Source organism: Aquarana catesbeiana, linkage group LG06, assembly GCF_042186555.1.
Source record: "Aquarana catesbeiana isolate 2022-GZ linkage group LG06, ASM4218655v1, whole genome shotgun sequence".
Taxonomy (NCBI): Eukaryota; Metazoa; Chordata; class Amphibia; order Anura; family Ranidae; genus Aquarana; species Aquarana catesbeiana.
This window is the reverse complement of record NC_133329.1, coordinates 156,446,431-156,467,380: the sequence shown is the minus strand read 5'-3', so window position 1 is coordinate 156,467,380 and position 20,950 is coordinate 156,446,431. Positions and strand designations below refer to the sequence as shown.

Sequence of the window (20,950 nt, the reverse complement as noted above, 5' to 3'; positions counted from 1 at the left end):
AACCCTTTTTAAATCATAATGATAACAGAAATCACCCAAATGGCCCTGATAAAAAGTTTACATACCCTGGAATGCTTGGCCTTGTTACAGATAGAGAAGGTGGCACACACAGGTTAAAATGGCAATTAAAGGTTAATTTCTCACATTTGTGGCTTTTTAAATCACAATTAGTGCCTGTGTATAAATAGTCAATGTTAGCTCTCACTTGGATGCCCTAAGCAGGCTAGATACTGAGCCATGAGGAGGTATTAAAGAACAGTCAAAAGACCTGCATAACAAAGTAATTGAACTTTATAAAGATGGTAAAGGATATAAAAAGTTATCCAAAGCCTTGAATATGCCAGTCAGTAATGTTTTATCCCTTATTAAGAAGTGGAAAATTCAGTCCCTTTTGATACCAAACCAAAGTCAGGTAAACCAAGAAAGTGTGCAGCTACAACTGGCGGAAGAATTGCCCAGAATACAAGGAAAAACCCACAGGTAACCGCAGGAGAAATACAGGCTGCTCTCCAAAAAGATGGTGTGGTTGTTTTTAAGGAGCACAATTCAACGATACTTGAACAAAAAAGAGCTGTATGGTTGACCTGCCAGAAGGAAGCCTTTACTGTGCCAATGCCACAAAAAAGCCCAATGAGACATGTCAAGGTGTTGTTGGGCATATTGGAACCAGGCTTTTTTGTGGAACTTGTGCAGTAGAGGCTTCTTTCTGGCAACTTGACCATGCAGCTCTTTTTTGTTCAAGTATTGTATTATGCTCCTTAAAAACAACCACGCCATCTTTTTCCAGAGCAGCCTGTATTTCTCCTGGGGTTACCTGTGGGTTTTTCTTTCTATCCCGAATAGTTCCTGTGGCAGTTGTGGCTGAAATCATTCTTTATCTACCTGACCTTGGCTTGGTATCAAGAGATCCCCAAAATTTCTACTGATTGAACAGTACTGACTGGCATATCCAAGGCTTTGGACATCTTTTTATATCCTTTTCCATCTTTGTAAAGTTTAATTACCTTGTTACGCAAGTCTTTTGACTGTTCTTTTCTACCTCCTCATGGCTCAGTGTCTAGCCTGCTTAGGGCATCCAAGTGAGAGCTAACAAACTCATTGACTATTTATACACAGATACTAATTGTGATTTAAAAAGCCACAAACTTGAGAAATTAACCTTTAATTGCCATTTAAACCTGTGTGTGCCACCTTCTGTGTCTGTACCAAGGCCAAATATTCCAGGGTATGTAAAGTTTTTATCAGGGCCATTTGGGGGATTTCTGTTATCATTATGATTTAAAAAGGATCCAAAAAACGGTGTGATAATAAATGGCTTCATGTGATTGCTATCCTTAAATAAAAGACAGATTTTTGGCATGATCAGTCGTATTTTCAATTTTAATGCCAAAATTTCATAATTTCTGCCAGGGTATGCAAACTTTTGAGCACAACTGTAAAATTGTAGTCAGTAGGTTATAAGACAGTATTGTAGTGAAAAAAATGACAAATCTTCCATACAGATATAGAAATTTGTTATTAATAATATACTTTTGCTATAATGTTGTTTTTTTAGATTGTGGTTATTTTAAATCATAAAGTGATATATTGTGCTTATATCTAGAGTGTAACATATTAGACTTATGAAATTAATGGGAAGAGGGCGTGTAATTTAGTGGGTGTACCCATCTTATTTTAGAACCAGTGATTTCATTACTGGGTCCTTGTGCTTTTCTGTGCAATGCAGTCAGATTATGGCTGGTGGGAGGAGCAGGCAGCATCCTGTACATGGCTTCCTGAAAACATCACAGCACCTTGCCTTAGTAAAGGCTTGTACACACTATAAGAAAATCGGGAGAACATTTTCGTCCAAGTGACTTTCGTACGATTTTCAGCCAATTCCGACTTTTCGTATGAAAATTCCAGATGGGACAAACTCCAAAACTTTTCTCGTATGGGAACGGAAGAAACGATTTTCATTTAATGTGTACCGTTTTCATACATAAAAATCAGAAAAGAAAGACTGCGTATGATCAGAAACAATAAACATAAAAAAAAAAAAGCCTCTGTGTATGAGAATTTTTGTACAAATTTTCAGTTCTGATTTGCTTTGAATCAACGAGGAAAATCAGACGATCGTTCGCTCGATTTTCTTATAGTGTGTACCCCACATAAGTCCTCAGACCTGATGCAGGCAGTGGAGGCACTTATGAGGAGTTAGGCAAATAAGGTAACTCCTTAAAGTGGTGGTAAACTCAATACAACAAATCCACAACAAGGAGAATGCTACATTATAATGCAGTTAAAAACACAAAGGGATAAGCTAGAGCATCATAGCTGCGATCGTACTATTTTGTAGTTTATTATTATAGTAGTGCCCTTTCTCCTACATCACTGTGGGAATCTCGCACATGCACAGTAAAAGTAAATGAAGTTTTTGGTTTTCTGCAGCCTTCGACTTCAGGACGTGATAGTTCTCTGAGCACTCTCATGTGACTACACTACTATGGCGAAAAAATCCAATTACGTAAACACGGCACAATAATCTACACTGATCAGTGTGCCGCGAAAAGGATTTACACTGCACATGTGTGAGTGATGTAATGGACAGAAGGAGCGGCAAAATCTCCCAAACGCTGCATTTTGAAAAGCATTGAAAGCCACTGACAAACAAGTTATACTGAGTGAAATTGTGCTGACCTGTCCTCTAGAGTTTACTAGCACTTTAATAAAGTATAAGTCTGAAGGAGTGGGAGTTCCTAGGCAGATTGCCCTAGGTAATGCTCACATGTGATGTTGAGCCTCAATATTTGAAAGAACTGAAATACAATAAATAAAAGGGGTGGGTCATAGACAGTAAGGCTAGGAAAGAAGAGCTGGATAATGATGGACATCCTCCACCCAGAAAATGGGTCAGGCTGTATCTGGCTTGCAGCAGATTCTAATGCACACTGCGAGAAGCTCACACTGTTCAGTGAATTGAAGCAATTTCAGTACAGGACTGGAACCTGTCCATCTGTGCAACACTAAACGGGAAGCAGTAGTTTAGTTTTAAGCAGTTGAGGATACTACACACAAAAACATTTAATCAAAGTACACAGGTGTGTGTAGCACATCCAGTCATTCTGCTCCAGTCCTGAAACCCTCCCTACTACTTAGTCCCAGTTCATACTGGTGTGATACGGGAAACCCTGTGATTCAGTGCCGGTTCCCGCATAGCACCTGAATCGCACACTGGTTCACACTGACATCTGCAAACTGCTGGGGGTGTCAATGTAAAGTTAAAGTGATACTAAAGTCTCGTTTTATTTTTTGCCTAAAAAAACAAACATGTTATACTTACCTGCTATGTTGCAGTGGTTTTATATAGAGCAGCCCTGATCCTCCTCTTCTCAGGTCCCTCTTCAGCTCTCCTGACCCCTCCCTCTTGACGAGCGCCCCCACAGTAAGCAGCTTGCTATGGGGGCACCCAAACCGAGCTGCAGCTCCATGGGTCCATTCAGACACGGACCCCCCGGCTATGCGCCGTACCCTCTCATTGGCTCACTGACTTTGACAGCAGCGGGAGCCAATGGTGCTCTGCTGCTGTCTCAGCCAATGAGGAGAGGAGTCATTTGCAGCCGAGCCTCTCCTGCAACAGTGCTGGATAGAGATGGATCAGGTAAGTATTAGAGGGGCTGAAGGGGGGCTGCTGCACACAGAAGTTTTTTTATCTTAATGCATAAAATGCATTAAGATAAAAACCTTCTCCCTTTACAATCACTTTTATTACACCCCCAGATCGGTTCACAGATTGCGAACTGTGAAATGGTGCAAATCCAATTCCAGCGCGGACCAAAAAAAGGGTCCTGTACCATTTTGGTGCAAATGCGATTTCAGCCATACAGTTTGTATGGCTGAATTCGCATCGCACAGACATCGCATGTGATCTGCACAGCAATGTGTCGCTAATCACATGCAATATCTGTGACCGGACAAGTGTGAACCCAGCTTTACTGGCAATTTTGGGCTCTAAAAGTGAAAGCCAATAGCTGCTGTCAACAAAAGGACGGTCAGACACCGTGTTTATCAACACTGACTGGCCAAATCTTCCCTGTGTTTTTGTAATAGATGAATTCCTATGCCCAAAATGCTGATTATTTCATTGAGGTAGATTCAAAAAATGATACCACTAGATAGAGCTGATGGTCATATGAATTAAAATGTTAGAAAAAATACGGCAAAATTCTTCCAGCCTGCATGAAATGTGTGCGACAAGGCAAAACTTTTTTTTTTAGTTTGGATAGAGTGCAGAGGGATTAGAGCACTTGTCAGTTTTTATTGCTGTCTGTACCCCCATTAAAGAGATTCACTCTCTCTATTTGTCCTGTTTACCATTATCATTGAGCCTGGGTTCACACTATTGAGATGCGGGAACCAGCGCCATTCTAGTTCCATTTCCCGCGTAGCATCTCCCTCACAGGCAGTCCACACTGCCCTCTGTGAACAGCTGTGGGTGTCAATAGAAGGTTAATGACACCCCCAGATCGGTTCGCAGATCGCAGTGCGAACTGTAAATTCAGACAGGAATCGGATCGCATGGGTGGAACACCCATGCGATCTGATTCCAGTGCGCGAAGAAAAAAGGTTCCTGCACCTTTTTTTGTGTGAATCCAATGTGAGTTTAGCCGTACAACTGTATGACTGAATTCGTATTGCACAGGCATCACATGTGATCGGCACAGCAATGCGGTGCGAATCACATTCGATGTCTGTGTTCGCAATAGCATGAACCCAAGCTTAAACTAAAAGGAAAATCTCAACTTTTGGGTTGTCCCCATAAAGGTCATAGAGGGGAAATCTTCCAATGGGGACACTAGTTCTGGTGACCTGGGGGTCCCCAAGGAATTCCCCTAATTTGCAGGGATTCCCTCTCACTTCCTGTTTGGCTATGAGACAGGAAGTGAATGGAAATCTCTGCAATGGGAAACAGATGATGAAAAAAAATCTGACAGGGGTTATACATACCCTTCCTTGCTCTATCCAAAATGGAAAAACAATATTTGCCTATACTTCTACTTTAAGGCTGGTGCATACGGACCGAATATCTGCCGGTTCAACAGAAACCAGCTGACATTCGGCCCGTGTGTACAGCAGTCTGTCTGACAGAAGCTGATCAATGGCTGGCTTTTATCGAACAAGCATGCTAGAAAATCAGTATCTGATCAGGGCTTACAGCCACTAGTTGTGAGCGCTGATTAGTTTATTCAGGTGGGGGAGGGGGCAGTCCCCTTGTCAGAACAAAATAGCTCAGGAGGGGAGACCGCCGCACTAACATCGCTTGTGTTAGTACAGTGATCTGTCAGTTATTATTCCTTCAGTCCACTGGATTGAACGAAAAAAAAAAACTCCCCATGTGTACCAGGCTTTATTGTACAGTTTCATCTTTCAGGAAATATTTTATTTTCGGGGATATTAATTACAGTAATTTTGCTGTGTTTTAAATGAAAAAAATATTGGTCAGGAGTAAGGTTGATTTGTGATGCCTCATTTCCATTGTATGTGTTATCGCAGTATTCATTACAAAGAAAATCACTTTAAAAAAAAAAAGTTAGATATCTGTATTTTTTCAGTTTTTACCTTTCTGCATCACACATGGAATACAGAGAACATTTAGTGATGTTTAAATTTAGAATATTAGCTATGTTTGGAGTTACCCTGCCAAGCTTACGAATTTTAAAAGTTAATAGTCTGTTACAGGAACGGAAGAACTTAGTGCCAGTATTAAGTCGAGAAAGGAAAAGGAGTTACCATTGTACTAGAACTTTCTAATGGACTTTACTGTGCAGTGGTATTTCTCAGACTGAATATATTTCACATTTATTTCTTTTAGGCTAAGTAGTTTATTTGAAAAAATAGCCAATGTATTGTTATTTTGTGTTTTACTATTTCATTCATATGTTGATAATATGACATGACATTTTTTTTTTTTTTTTTAAGTAAAAATGTATTTCTGTTAAACCCTAATTAGCTAGAATGAACCTTTTCCTTCCCCTTTCTCCTTCGCTATTATTTCTCTGCTGATTTTTTTTGTTTCTTTTTCCTCAGTATTTATTTATTTTTTTCATTGTTATCCTTTCTTTTTTTCCCCAAAGTCTTGTTAACATTTGTGAAAAAATGAAATAAAAAAAGGCTTTTTCATTTGCTGTAATTAGTACCAAAAACATAATTTTTGGCTAGGTTCACATTATTGCTTGTCGGGAATGCACGCACAATCATAGATGTTCCCAAAATGTGAGAGAAACTCACTTCTGTTTAGCAGATACATAGGGTACCACCCCACACATCAGCAAAACTCCTGTGAAACCTTGTGGCACCATGTGGTTTTGTGTGGTGCAATTTTTAAAAATGGGTTGGTGAATTATTTGCCCACGTTTCTGTGGGTAGGGCAGCCCATTGAAAAAAATGACTTTTAAAAAAATATATATATATATATTTAATTGTTGTACTTCTTTTTATGTATAGATTACATAGAAAATAAAATATTATTTCAAGGCCATATCATCAAAAGAAAGCCTTGTTTGTCCCCTAAAAAAAAAAAGAAAAAAAAAAAGATTGTAAATTGGCCCAGAGAGGAAATGTAAAAAATTGCTTTAGTTTATAATTGGTATACAGGTACAAGAACTGAAGAGGTTAAATATGACTGCCCTGGCTTCTGTATTTATAGAATGTCGTTTGGAGATGAACACATCTAGAATAATAATTTGTAGCTATTTTAGACCAGTGACAAGAATGCTGCCACTTATAACAGTAGCTCATTTATAGTCTCTACATGCCTCTTTTAGTCCTTTGATATTTTGAAACTGGTTTTAAAGTCAAAACCCATTTTGACAGGCTAAGGAAGACAAACTGCACCTTTTCAGCATGTTACTTGTTATACCTATACTTGGGTACTTGGGGTGTAACATATTGCCAAGTATGCTATCTCCCCCCAACCCAGAGTGCCCTTCACCTGGGTTCTTCTCCCCTGCAGCTGTTGTCACTTTTGAAATTGGCACAGCTATGCGAGACCCACACAGCCGTGCCATTCATTCACAGAGCTCTGTGGGAACCACAAGTCCTGTCTGCCACCGCTGCAGACAAACTTGTAGCTCTCAATGGAATACAAGTGTAGTGATCATTGTATTCATAGTCCATTGACTCTTCCTCTAGCTCTCCAACTGAAAGCCTGTACCTCAGTACAGAGAGGGAGCTGGAGGAAAAGTCTGCAGGAGGATTGCATCCAAACTGATGTTTGTGGCATTCCTTTTTTATGCTCCTGTGTAAAAAACAAAACAAAAAAAAAACCTTTAAATGAGAAGTCCAACCTAAGCTCGTTTGGCTGGGCTTCTCCTATGGGTCAAAGGAGTGCAATTCGTTTTGCACTGATGTGACCCATTTTCAGCAGAGAGCGGACTAAAGTCCACTCTCTGCTGTTGTCACGTATATCAGTCCAGGCACTGCGTCATCCTGACTTCAGGAGTCTGGATCCGCCTGGTGCCTGGACTGACACCCATCTCGGCCTCTCATTGAGCCACTGAGAGCCTGAGATGCCCCCTCTCCCCTCCACAGCTCAGCACTCCAGTGAGCATGGAGGAGCAGAGCGGAGAGATGCTGATTGACAGTCAGCAGCACTCTGCTAGGGCCGATGCTGCATCCATCTAGTTAAGTATGATGGGGAAAAAACCCCAAACCCATACTTCTCTTTTAAAATCCCTGTTGTTTTTTGCCATCTGCATAGATTTCTCTTCACTTTCTGACCTATAGACACCAACAGACAGTGAGAGGAAAACTCACTCTCTGGTAACAACTTTACCTATTCTGGCCAGCTCAGTAGATTGCTTTAATCACCTCAATACTGGGAAATTTCACCCCCTTTCTGCCCAGGCCATTTTTCAGCTCTCAGCACTGTCGCACTTTGAATGACAATTGTGCAGTCATGTAACACTATACCCAAACTCATTTTTAATAATTTTCTTCACACAAATAGAGCTTTCTTTTGGTGGTATTTAATCACTGCTGGGTTTTTTAATTTTTTACGAAAATTTTGAAAAAAAAACAAGTTTTTCTTAGTTTCTGTCAGTAAATTTTGTAAATAAGTATTTTTTCTCCTTCACCGATGAGCCGGCACTGAAAGGCTGCACTGATGGGCGCTGATGAGGTGGCACTGATGAGGCACTATTCAGCACTGATGGGCACTGATAGGCGGCATGGATAGGTAGCACTAATGGGCAGCACTGATGGGAATTGATGGGCAGCACTGATGAGCAGGCACTGGTGGGCACCAGTAATGGGCACTGATTTGTGTCACTGATGGGCACTGATTGGTGGTACTGCTGGCACTTTACTGTAATCAGGGAACTGATGATCATTGCCTTGATTACCTGCCCTGTTCTCCCCTGCGTGGAGATGCCACCGATTGGCACTCCTCGCTACACACTCTGTCAGTGTGAGGCAAGGAGAGCCGATTACCAGCATTTCCGTATTTACATGTGATCGTCTGTGATTGGACGTGTCAGCGGCTCTTCACAGAGATTGGGGTTGCGCCATGTCCTAGCAACACGGTGCAGCCACAATCGCCAAGCTGTGCGGGCATGGCCATTCTGGTGCGCCGTCATATGATGTTCACCCAGAACGAGAGCCGCACCGTCCCTTCGTCATTTGATGGTGGGCGGGCGGCAAGTGGTTAAAAAAGGACTGGATTCTTTCCTAATTGTACAGAATATAACTGGATACTAAGATTTATAGGTAAAGTTGATCCAGGAAATATCTGATTGCCTCTCAGGGGATCAGGAAGGAATTTTTTTTCCCTGCTGGAGAAAATTGGATCATGCTTTGTTGAAGTTTTTCTGTTTCAAACGTTTTTATTAAGTTTTCCTTTCCAAGATATAAAAAGAAATTCAAAATATAGCAACACGAACATTGATATGCATAAGGTAACAAGTAACAAAGTTGGACTGCCCATTTTTTCAATTAAGAATCCAGGTAGTTGGTGTAGGCTGACTCACAACAGTTCTATGATGTGGAGGACCCTATCACACTATCCCCCAAAAAAGTTAAAGCAGAACTCTAGTCTGCAGATATATATATATCTGTCAGAGCAATTTCAGATGAAGTCTGATCATCTGATCATTGAAGGACAGGCAGACTGTCCTCCCACCACGGCAAGAAAACTGACCATGCCAGGATGAATGTGCATCATCACTTATAAAGATATAGCACTCGTTTACGTAATTAATTGTAATACAAGCTAATTTAAAAAAAAAATCTATTATTGTTTTATTTCTCTAGCCTGTACTGCTATATAAATACAAAATTGTAATTTTATTTTTCTGCTATTGTGTTTATTGAAATTGTTTCAATTCATATTAATGGCATAAAATCTTGTAACATTATTTTTTCTTTCTTCTGAAGGTTTTAACATCTTTCGTAGGAGATAAGCATGTGAGAGACACCAAAAGTGCAGTTCCGCATTAAAGTAACAGGTTTGTTTAATTTTTTACTGCTCATTGGTGCACTTTTTGGTATTTTATTTAACATGTCATTCAGATATTTGCTGCTAGTGTTATTTACAATTATGTACAAGGCCAGATTTCTACATGGCCTTAGTGTGGCACAGTCACCTGGGGCAGTGCCCAGCCTATTGGCCCATTACCACGTGGGAATATCCAAACCTTACATGCATGAGCACATCTGCCCGCTGTCTAGCAAGGATTGCATCTAGAAGGGAGAACGTGCTTCTAGCAAATTCAGTGCTGATGTGTAAGTATTATCACCTGAAGAATAGAAGGGATGCGACAAGTATTTCTGTTGGGATCAACTGATGTTAGTAGGAGAAATTTGGGACAAAGATGAAAATTGTACTGCTCTATAGTGTTCGTAGTTAACATTCTAAAAAACACATAATACGGTATTTAGTCATTTTTGACCTTGGCTACACACAGAGTAACTTCAAAGTAGAGTATTTCCTGCTGGGTAGATTCCCACTATTTTTTTGTCCTGGTGACCATTGTCGCTGGGACAGGCACCGCTGGGAAAGGAGGTAAGGGGAAATCTTCCAGTGGGAACACCTATTTTGGTGACATCAGAATAAAACATCTGTCTGTTTTGGTGACAACAGAATAAGGCATCTGTCTACACATTTTGAAGGAATTTATGCTCACTTTGTTTTGTGTCTGCAGGACAAGTACAATAACATTCTGCCATTTTGTATTATCCATTTCCAACAACTTTCTACAACTAAAAAAGGATGTTTTGGCTAGAGGTAGCAGAGAATGATGGAAATAATGTAGTGTTATACGTAATAATATCCCAAGTGAAAAGAAACTTATGTTTAGTTTTCTTTGTGTCAGAGCAAGGTCAACATGATGGCCACACAACTAGCATCGTCAGATGGTACAGCAGTGCCAGCTTCCATGTTTCTCTTATGTTTTTTTTCTTAGATTATGCACACAAGATCATTTAGATTTTTTTAAACAAGCAGTAATACATATTGGCGTACCCTTCATTACTGAGCTAACTGTTAACCACTTTACGCTATAGCCGAAAGACGGCTACAGCGCGGCGCTCAATTGCCGGGAGGACGTCCCTTGGACATCCTCCTGTTTACTTCTCCACTGCGCCCCACTGCGGGCACGCATCGCAGAAGTTCTGTGTTGGCCGTGTCCCTTGGACACAGCCAATCACAGATCATGCTAAATGGCCAATCACAGCGGTCATTTAGCACTCGATCGGCGTGTCCAATGTGGGGCGATCTCATATGTAAACATATGAGATCATCTCTCATCGCCGGCTCTCCCTCCTCACACAGAGACAGCGTTTGAGGAGGGAGAGGACCCGTGCTGCAGCGGTGAGTGTACACAAAAAAATATTGAAAATTCAGTGCCCACAGTACCTGTCAGTGCCATCTGTCATGCCATCTGTCCCCAGTGCCACCTATCAGTGCCATATGTCCCCAGTGCCACCTATCACTGCCATATGTCCCCAGTGCCACCTATCACTGCCATCTATCCCCAGTGCCACCTGTCAGTGCCATCTGTCCCCAGTGCCACCTGTCAGTGCCATCTGTCCCCAGTGCCACCTGTCAGTGCCATCTGTCCCCAGTGCCACGTGTCCCATCTGTTATCAGTGTCATCAGTGCCACATATCAGTGCCATCTGTCAGTGTCACGTGCCATCAGTTATCAGTGTCATGTGTCATCACTGCCACGTATCAGTGCCATCTGTCAGTGTCACGTGTCATCAGTGCCATGTATTTGTGCCATCTGTCATCAGTGCCATCTATCATCAGTGCCACATATTAGTGCCATCTGTCATCAGTGCCACATCAGTGTCACGTGTCATCAGTGCCACATATTAGTGCCATTTGTCATCAGTGTCACATGTCATCAGTGCTATGTATTAGTGCCATCTGTCATCAGTGCCACGTATCAGTGCCATCTGTCATCAGTGTCACGTGTCATTGTCCTGGTGCTCCAGGGCCTTCAAAAGTGTAGTAGGCAGTCAACAAGTTAGATGTGTGATTTATGCTCCTAGAACATGTGATGGTGCTCCCTGCATGTTGAGCATCTCTATGTGGCTAGGCTGTGAAAAAGTCCCACACATGTGGTATCGTAATACTCAGGAGGAGTAACAGAATGTATTTTGGCATCGTTATTTGTGGTATACACATGCCATGTGAGAGAAATAACCTATTACAATGACAATTTTGTGAAAAAAAAATCTTCATTTTGCAAAGAATTGTGGGAAGAAATGACAACATCAAAAACCTCTCCATGCATCTTACTAAATACCTTGGAATGTCTACTTTCAAAAAAGGGGTAATTTGGGGGATATTTGTACTTTCCTGACTTGTTCGGGTCGCAAGAAATGAGGCCATCAGTTCATCAGGTGTGATCAATTTTTTATGATTTGCACCACAGCTTGTAGACTCTCTAACTTTCACAAAGACCAAATAATATCCACTAATTGTGGCCAAAATTTATGAAGAAAAAATAATAATTTGCAAAATTTTATCACAGAAACTAAGAAAAATGCATTTTTTTCTCCAAAATTTTCGGTCTTTTTTCATTTATAGCGCAAAAAATACCAGACCCAAACCCAGAGGTGATCAAATACCACCAAAAGAAAGCTCTATTTTTATGAAAAAAAGGAAAAAAAAATCATTTGGGTACAGTGTTGCATGACTAAGTAATTGTCATTCAAATTGTGAGAGCACCGAAAGCTGGAAATTGGTCTGGGCAGGAGGGGGGTTTAAGTGCCCAGTAGGCAAGTGGTTAACAACCAGGGAGTGTTTCCCTCTGTTATGGGATTGTCCATACTCTCAGGAATCGCACTACAATACATGTCATAGTGGCCATAAAACCACTACTCTCCATAATTTACTGGAAATCTCTGATCTAACTAGCAACAACATGTGGGAAGGAGACTTTGCTACCCCTATGCCAGGGATACCCAGCACAGCTGTCCAAATGTTTAATTTACCTAAAACCATTGTTTATTGGGATATGTTACAAAGTTTATCCATTGTTATTGTTATGCTTTGCTACTTGCATTCTGTTCCTACAAATTCCTCTATTCGTTTGCAGTGGTGCTGTTTACTGGTCTACCTGGGTAACCAAAAGCTCTGTTTTATCATACTTTGACACTTTGTCCTCAGTAGGTTTCCCATAAGACCCTTTTGCAGCAGCCTAAGGAGCATATTTTGTTGAATCTTTCTTGGAGTCCTCTTCCCTTTTTCTTTCTTTCACAACACTGGCAGCCTCCCACCACCATGCTCACTTGCTCCACTACAACTCGCTCTATCCAGCAGAGGAAACCCTTTGCATCCCAATCACTTGACTTCGCCAACACTTTCTTTTAAATCAGATCCTTTTTATTAAAAGTTTTTTCACTTTTTCACATTCACGCACAACTTGTGCATAAACAAAAAAAAACTCACAAAACCAACATCAATGGTCATACAGTAACATCAATACAATCGGTAGGTAAGGATTTATACATGTCCCATAATCATACTGATAACATAGATTTACCCAACCGTTATTGTCAAATAATATTTTTACAGCAACGATAATTCCTTGTATTAAGAACAGATATGTACAAATGTTTTGTGATGACTTGCACACTCTATGTTTGTGAATGCTCACAATAAAAAGAAAAAAGAGAACTGCACACTATGACCTGCATCAGTGTCTTAAGTTTAAGGGAAACTAGGATATATCCGCCTAAGTGTTTTGACAATAGAACTTTAGAAGAGGACGAGAGATCTAAATCGCAGAGAGTAAACTATCTATTTAACATGAAATGGAGCTAAACCTGGTACTGTCGGAGAGGGATTCCATATTTTTATAATTTACAGAAGCAGTTTCTGTGCTCATATATTTACTTTTCCTGAGAGATCATTACATTGACTTTGTTCTTCCACCCCACTATCGTGGGGGGTTAGGGCACAGCCATTTTTGTGCGATTAATTTACGAGCTATGTAGAGTAGTCCTATGATAGAGGTCACAACCTCATCAGGTATGACGGATTTATCATATACATTAAGGAGACTTAAGGAGGTTTTGGTTCAAGTGGCAAGGCAACCTGGTAGTTCCTATGAAGTTTTGGATATCTCCACATCATATGAATAAGGTCTGTTGGTCCCCTATCACATCTAGGGCATGCATCCATATTTCTACAGCGCCATCTACATATTTTAGCAGGAGTGTGATAGATGCAGAATAAATAATTGGGTACGTCTTTGTGTCTGCGATAAGGATACTAAGGGGAGTGATATTAAGGCTTGTTCCCAAATAGCCTCTGCAAAGGATCCTAAATCCTCCTCCCACCCTTTCCTAGCTGGGATTTGAGTTTTCACGTGTACCTCTGCCATCAAGATCCCATATAGTTGAGAAATTAGCCCTTTTTTAGAGTTGGGTTGTTAGGGCATGGTTTAGTTGTAAATATTGAAAAAAATTCTATTTAAGAAAGCAAGAGAGCTTTCTATGACCTAAAGAAAGGGCTGAAACATGTTGGATACATTTGGAGACAATTTGCAAAGGTGTATTGGAGAGCGTGGCGCTGCTTTTAGAGTTGTGAGCGCTAAGAACCGAGAACCCAGGAAAACTGGCTCCTTTGAGGGAGGATGTCCTTTTGACGAAACGCATAGGAAAGTGCTAACGCTGATGTCATCGCACATGCTCAGTTGAGCGTCACTTGTGATTTATAGCTCATCCTTCCTTCAGTGTTTGGAACCGAGCCAACACTGCAAGTGAGCGGTAATCGGTGGATGCTGGCCGGACTATTCCCTTATTAAACACATGCTGAACACACCAGGTGCAAGGCTTATTAGGCATCAGAACATGTGAGTGTACCAACGTTTGTTTTTTGAAACTTTTTAACCAATAAAGTATGGTTTTACGCTATAGACTCCCCCCCCCCCTGTCATTTCTCTCCCCACCAATGGAGTAATTGCAGTGTGATTGGCAAGTAAAGACACCATCTAGGGGTCCCTTTGCCCAAAAAGCACAAATGACCACACTAGAGATAGATGGTCAACATGTAGTGTGAGTGCACATCCATGTGGGGCACCTGGTCTGAACACCAAGCAGTGGAGCACATATTTGTTTTTTTTGGAGTTGAGCACGAGTATTTTTTTCAGTATTGTGGGATTTTATACAATTTTTTGTTTGATTCAATATTTTTTGATTTATTATTAAGCTACGCGCGGTGTCTGTTTACATTTTAAATGTGAAATTAATTGCAGAAAATAGTTAGAAATGTCTCTATGATCCATTTATTAATCATCTTTTTTAGAGGTGTCAAAAATCTGTTCAGGCCATTTTATAATATCTTTGTAGAAAAAGCAGTAATTTCTCCCTTCACACTTTGCTATATTCTGATATACTAAAGTCATGCGGGTATGCAACAGACATTTTCTTTTAACTTCATCACTTTTTAAAGGGAATGAGGCGTTGTTTCAGTGAGCTGTAAGAATACCAATAAATTTGTCTATATCCGTAATACAAATACAATTTTTTTTTTTTATATGTGATCTATATAATGTTATATGAGACAAACAACACCTCTCCTGGAATGCAGGCTCTTCAAAATAAGGTTGAGTTACTATGACAACCAATGAAAACGTCAGAATATGGAATGTTGGATTTATGATTGACAAGGGCACATGTTTAGAAATTGCAGAATTTACTTGCTGTAATTACACATAGGATTAATGTCCATGGTCTTAGTGGTGAGACTGAAAAACACTTTTACTTTATGGGTGGATTGAAAGTCTGAATGTGTTGGGCAGATATTTGCTGTTCTAGTTGGCCATCACTGTAATGAGTAGTCAAAATCAAATCAAAAGAGGCAGAAAGTAGTGAAGCCAATCCTAGCAACCAAAAAGTTGGTCAGTTATTACATTATGGTGTGATCCAGGTTTTGGGAGTACAGAGGCACTCTACAAAGGAGAAAAGCTTCCATGTAGGTGCATACATGGACCTGTATTTTCAATATATTGTCAATCAAGAGAAAATCTGTAACACGATCTGCACTTTCTAAAGAATATATAAAGCTGAATACAGTAGATATACATGAAAAACTTATGTAGGAGGATTTGTTTCATCCCTGTGTATCATCTGAGGCTGTTCGTTTCACTGGGTATATGTGAGGGTTTACATCCACTTTAAAGGAAAAGTTTGGAGTTTGAAAAAAAAAAACAAAAAAACACACCTCTATCCTCTATGCTGCAGCTGTCCCCCATCGGATCTAAGCCCAGGAAGTTGGCAGTCACATGACCGCTGATCACTAAATTCTCAGTCTGTTCAGAGCAAAGTGCAGTGACTGTTAGACTGGAAGAGGTACGGTTTGGGCTTTATTACTTTATACAGTGCTCTCAGTCTAAAGATGAACTTGTTTGGATGTTCCTATAGAAGTTCAGTAATATCATTCGTCAGAGCATTCAATAGTACCATTATGGAAGCGATAAATTTCATATGAAAACCCTCAAAATTTGCACTTGATTGCCATAAAATGTTTTTTTAATTCTACAGCTGATTTTAACATGCACGTGTACAATACAAGAAGTATATTTCCTAAACGAAAACATTTACAGATAAAATTTTGTTTGCTGGTGAAAAATTTTCCATCCTTCGATTTTCCTTGTCATTGGGATTGAAAACTGTTGTTGAAGTCCCATTAAATATTAGAATCAATTTTTTTTTTCAAATAAATTTCTACTTGTGTATGGCCAGCTTAACACTGCTGGAGGACAGAACATACAGATTATCTTAAATAGAGAAAAATTGCGCTGCGCTTAGGTATGTGTCATTATATACATTCACCCTACTGGTATCATGTGTATTTAATAAAAAAGTGCCATGTGCATGTGATTCAGATCCAAAATCAATTCCGCGTGTCCAGATCAATGTGTCAAAAAAATGTAACTAAATGCAATATATAATAAATCCAAAGTGCAATGTGCCAATGATAGATAACCTCTATGTATGTAAATAAATATAATGCCCACTTGATAATCAATAATACTGAAACCAACTCTGCAAAAATCAATGTGTCAGAGAAGTGCACCAAAGTGCCATATGTAATAAATCCAAAGTGCAATGTGTGAATAATAAACTCTGCATATATATCTATATATAATACACACACATTGATCAATACTCAATAAAAATAAAAATGAAAAACGTGCACTATAAATATAATATATACATATCACATGCAAAACTCCAGCAAAATTATATAGGTGACAGGTGATATATAAAAACCATATGGGTGATATGTGATACTTGAGACAATTATTGTCCTTATTTGTAAAAAAATCTTCCAATCTAGCATCACTCAGCAATGTGCAGTGAAAAGTTCCAAAGGTAAACTAAGGTGCATAAAGTGCTTCACAGAAAAATCCAATTGCTGAATCACAGTGCCCAGATCATGCCGTGATGTGCCTCGGTGACCCCCAAAGTAGTTGCGCTCACCTTAGAGCGTTTGACACAGTGTTCAGCTGCGTCAATACACGCTATGGAGCCACCCCTGGGCTCAGTGATAGGATAACAGATGATCTCCAAATAGGCTCTCTATGGCTCCACAGGTATCATACCAAGAAAATAAAAGGGACTATATAGTGTAATATCGCCAGACATTTTATTAAAAAAATATAAAATACCCAATCCCCACACTGGGGTACTCACATTTCACAGGTGCTATTGTGCACCAAACAATATAGGCAAAAAAAGCGCTAATCGGCGTGCTGCGGGGTGTCAGAAATCCTCAGCCCAGCTCTGTGCTGATCGCTCCGTCCTGGCCCCTCCCCTACGCGTCTTTGACACAGGGAATCACGTGTCGAAGATGCGTAGGGGAGGGGCCAGGACGGAGCGATCAGCACAGAGCTGGGCTGAGGATTTCTGACACCCCGCAGCACGCCGATTAGCGCTTTTTTTGCCTATATTGTTTGGTGCACAATAGCACCTGTGAAATGTGAGTACCCCAGTGTGGGGATTGGGTATTTTATATTTTTTTAATAAAATGTCTGGCGATATTACACTATATAGTCCCTTTTATTTTCTTGGTATGATACCTGTGGAGCCATAGAGAGCCTATTTGGAGATCATCTGTTATCCTATCACTGAGCCCAGGGGTGGCTCCATAGCGTGTATTGACGCAGCTGAACACTGTGTCACACGCTCTAAGGTGAGCGCAACTACTTTGGGGGTCACCGAGGCACATCACGGCGTGATCTGGGCACTGTGATTCAGCAATTGGATTTTTCTGTGAAGCACTTTATGCACCTTAGTTTACCTTTGGAACTTTTCACTGCACATTGCTGAGTGATGCTAGATTGGAAGATTTTTTACAAATGAGGACAATAATTGTCTCAAGTATCACATATCACCCATATGGTTTTTATATATCACCTGTCACCTATATAATTTTGCTGGAGTTTTGCATGTGATATGTATATGATATTATATTTATAGTGCACGTTTTTCATTTTTATTTTTATTGAGTATTGATCAATGTGTGTGTATTATATATAGATATATATGCAGAGTTTATTATTCGCACATTGCACTTTGGATTTATTACATATGGCACTTTGGTGCACTTCCCTGACACATTGATTTTTGCAGAGTTGGTTTCAGTATTATTGATTATCAAGTGAGCATTATATTTATTTACATACATAGAGGTTATCTATCATTGGCACATTGCACTTTGGATTTATTATATATGGCACTTAGTTACATTTTTTTGACACATTGATCTGGACACGCGGAATTGATTTTGGATGTGAATCACATGCACATGGCACTTTTTTATTAAATACACATGATACCAGTAGGGTGAATGTATATAATGACACATACCTAAGCGCAGCGCAATTTTTCTCTATTTATATCTACTGCACGGCCATGAATACGTGATCTGCTTTTGCAGCTGGGCATTTATATTCATATTTAGTTGGTTCTCCATTAAGGTATTGGATTATTGTGGCTCGCAAGATTTCTACCGTAATACAGATTATCTTGATACTTCTAATGAGGTATTCTGTTTTGTGATTAGGTATCCTATTAGAGAGAAGGGGAATGAGAGGTGAGTAAACAGGAACCTTCAGCAATGTTTACTGTATCCTCCTCCGATTTGTGAGTGCCATTACCATCACTTCTGGAGGACAGGGTTATTGAACTGTGCACATGTAGAAAGGCCAGAAATACTGTTTATAAGCTTCCATATCATTGATATCCTAAGATATTTTTCTCCAGGGTTCTGCTTTAGATGAGAAACCCTCTTTAAAGCAGAGTTCCACCCAGAAATGGAACTTCCACTTATCCGGTTCCCCCCCCCCCCCTCCGGTTTCACATTTGGCACTTTTCGGGGGGGAGGGGGGAGCAGATAACTGTCTAATACAGGTATTTGCTCCCACTTTCGGCGATAGATCTGCGGCGATCTACGCCATGTCCGGCCCCTCTTCCGTCCCCCCCACTGTCTTCTGGAAGATACACAGGTCCCAGAAGAAAGCAGGGACCAGTCAGGACGCGCAGCGCGACTCGCGCATGCACAGTAGGGAACCAGGCTGTGAAGTCGCAAGGCTTTACTTCCTGATTCCCTTACTGAAGATGCCGGCGCCTCCACCCGGGGAGCCAAGGGATAGGTTGGCTTCAGGTGAAGATATCGCGGGCGCCCTGGACAGGTAAGTGTCCTTATTTTAAAAGTCAGCAGCTGCAGTATTTGTAGCTGCTGACTTTTAATTTATTTTTTTTGGTGGAACTCCGCTTTAAGTGGGAACCCAAATGTTTATTGTCAAGTAAACCATTCATCATATGTAAAATGTAGTGTAAATATTGTTCTTAACCAAATCCGACTGCCATGTATATTTCGGTAAGCCCTTAAAAAGTCCTTTTAAATAGTGCCAGGGCTAATTGTCCTTATTTTAACGGTTTAGTATATTCTTAAGCTCGTTTAGGAATATAAAATTACTTTAATATTATAACATGCTTCAGTAATCACATTTTATATGCTTATAGTATTTATTGTAATAATAGAGTGCATTTTTCAGTAACTTTAGCCTAGCATCCAGTCAGCGATCCCCTGGAGGGAGAGGCTCACAATAAGCAAAATGTGAGATGCCACACGGATGGTGAGGTTCTGAACTGTGTTCCTTTTTACACAAAGGCATCCCTTTGCTGAGTGCTTGTGTATATATTAAGGCTTCATTTACTTTTTGGTTTAAATGTTGAAGAGAAAATTACTGGGTGACAGAAAGGTGTGCCAAGTGTTCCAAAAATAAGCTGATTCTTTTACTGTTGTACACTTGTTGTTTACTATGAAATTCAAATTCCTGTCCCAGGTCATAGCTTCACTTCCTTTTGCAGTCCTGTATATTGTTGTGCACATTGTCCTAGTGGTGCTCCTTCTCTCCTGCATTGAGGTGTCTGTAAACTGCCATGTTCTCAGTCTGGAAATCAGTCCAGGTTTATGGTTACATGGACAGACTGCACAAGTTCTATGCTGCCTTTAAGAGACCCTGTCGCCAGATATTTCAAAAACAATCTTCCCATAAGATTATAAGGCAATTCATGCATGCCATTCATCTGTTAACGTCTACCTTGAGTATACATTCAAAACACTTGAGTCTGCTGCTGGGGGGCTTTATTTTAGGTGTGATGTCAGTAGTCCCTGCACACTCAGTTACTAAAGTAACACTGTATAATATTACTTTTTGTTCTCCAGCAGCTATATAAAAGGCTACGTACTGAAGTGGGGGTAGGGGTGGGTGGAGGAGCTGGGCCAGCACAGACGGTAATTAGACATTCCTAGATGAGGAGAGGACTATGATATGGTGTTGCTGTGCTAGGGAATCAACCAACTGTTCCCGTAGAGACCAAATTTTCTAGCAAGTTCAAAGACAATTTGCAAGAGAATATAAGAATTTCTTATATAAAGAAAAAAAATGTTGCAAACATTTTTATTGATCTTTACACAATTTTGCAAGGTTGGTTAACACTTTGTAGTACCGCTGCTGGTTAGATTGGTTGGTGCATGGTGAGCACAGGAGTTTTCTATTAAAGGATTAGTTCTCCTTTAGTAACATGTTACATTTACATCCACATTTAGGGAACATCCCCTGCACCCCCCAAGTCCTCGTTGTGACAGCAGACAGACATCTTCTCCCTGCACCCGCAATCACAAGAAAAATAAGGCCATTTGGGTTCCACCTGGCTGTGTGATTCATTCACACAGTTCTGTGAATGGGAGAACTACAACTATCGTCAGCCATTGCAGCTGATGAGTGCTCTGGGTAGTTCATTGATTCTTCTTGTCATTCAGTAACTGCCTGCTCATAAACAATGTAACTATGGGGTTTATTTACTAAAGCTGAAGAGTGCAAAATCAGCCTCACTTCTGCATAGAAACCAATCGGCTTCTAACCTCAGCTTGTTCAATCAAGCTT

General features: G+C 40.3%; 1 protein-coding gene across 3 annotated transcripts in view; it reads left to right on the top strand.

The window, feature by feature from the left end:
- Positions 1-20,950, top strand: part of MRTFB (myocardin related transcription factor B) — a 501,337-nt gene that overhangs the window by 114,714 nt on the left and 365,673 nt on the right. For all 3 annotated transcript variants that reach the window (XM_073591089.1, XM_073591093.1, XM_073591099.1), the window contains exon 2: positions 9,412-9,482. The gene's annotated coding sequence lies outside the window, so the exon portion shown is untranslated. The remainder of the gene's footprint in view (positions 1-9,411; positions 9,483-20,950) is intronic.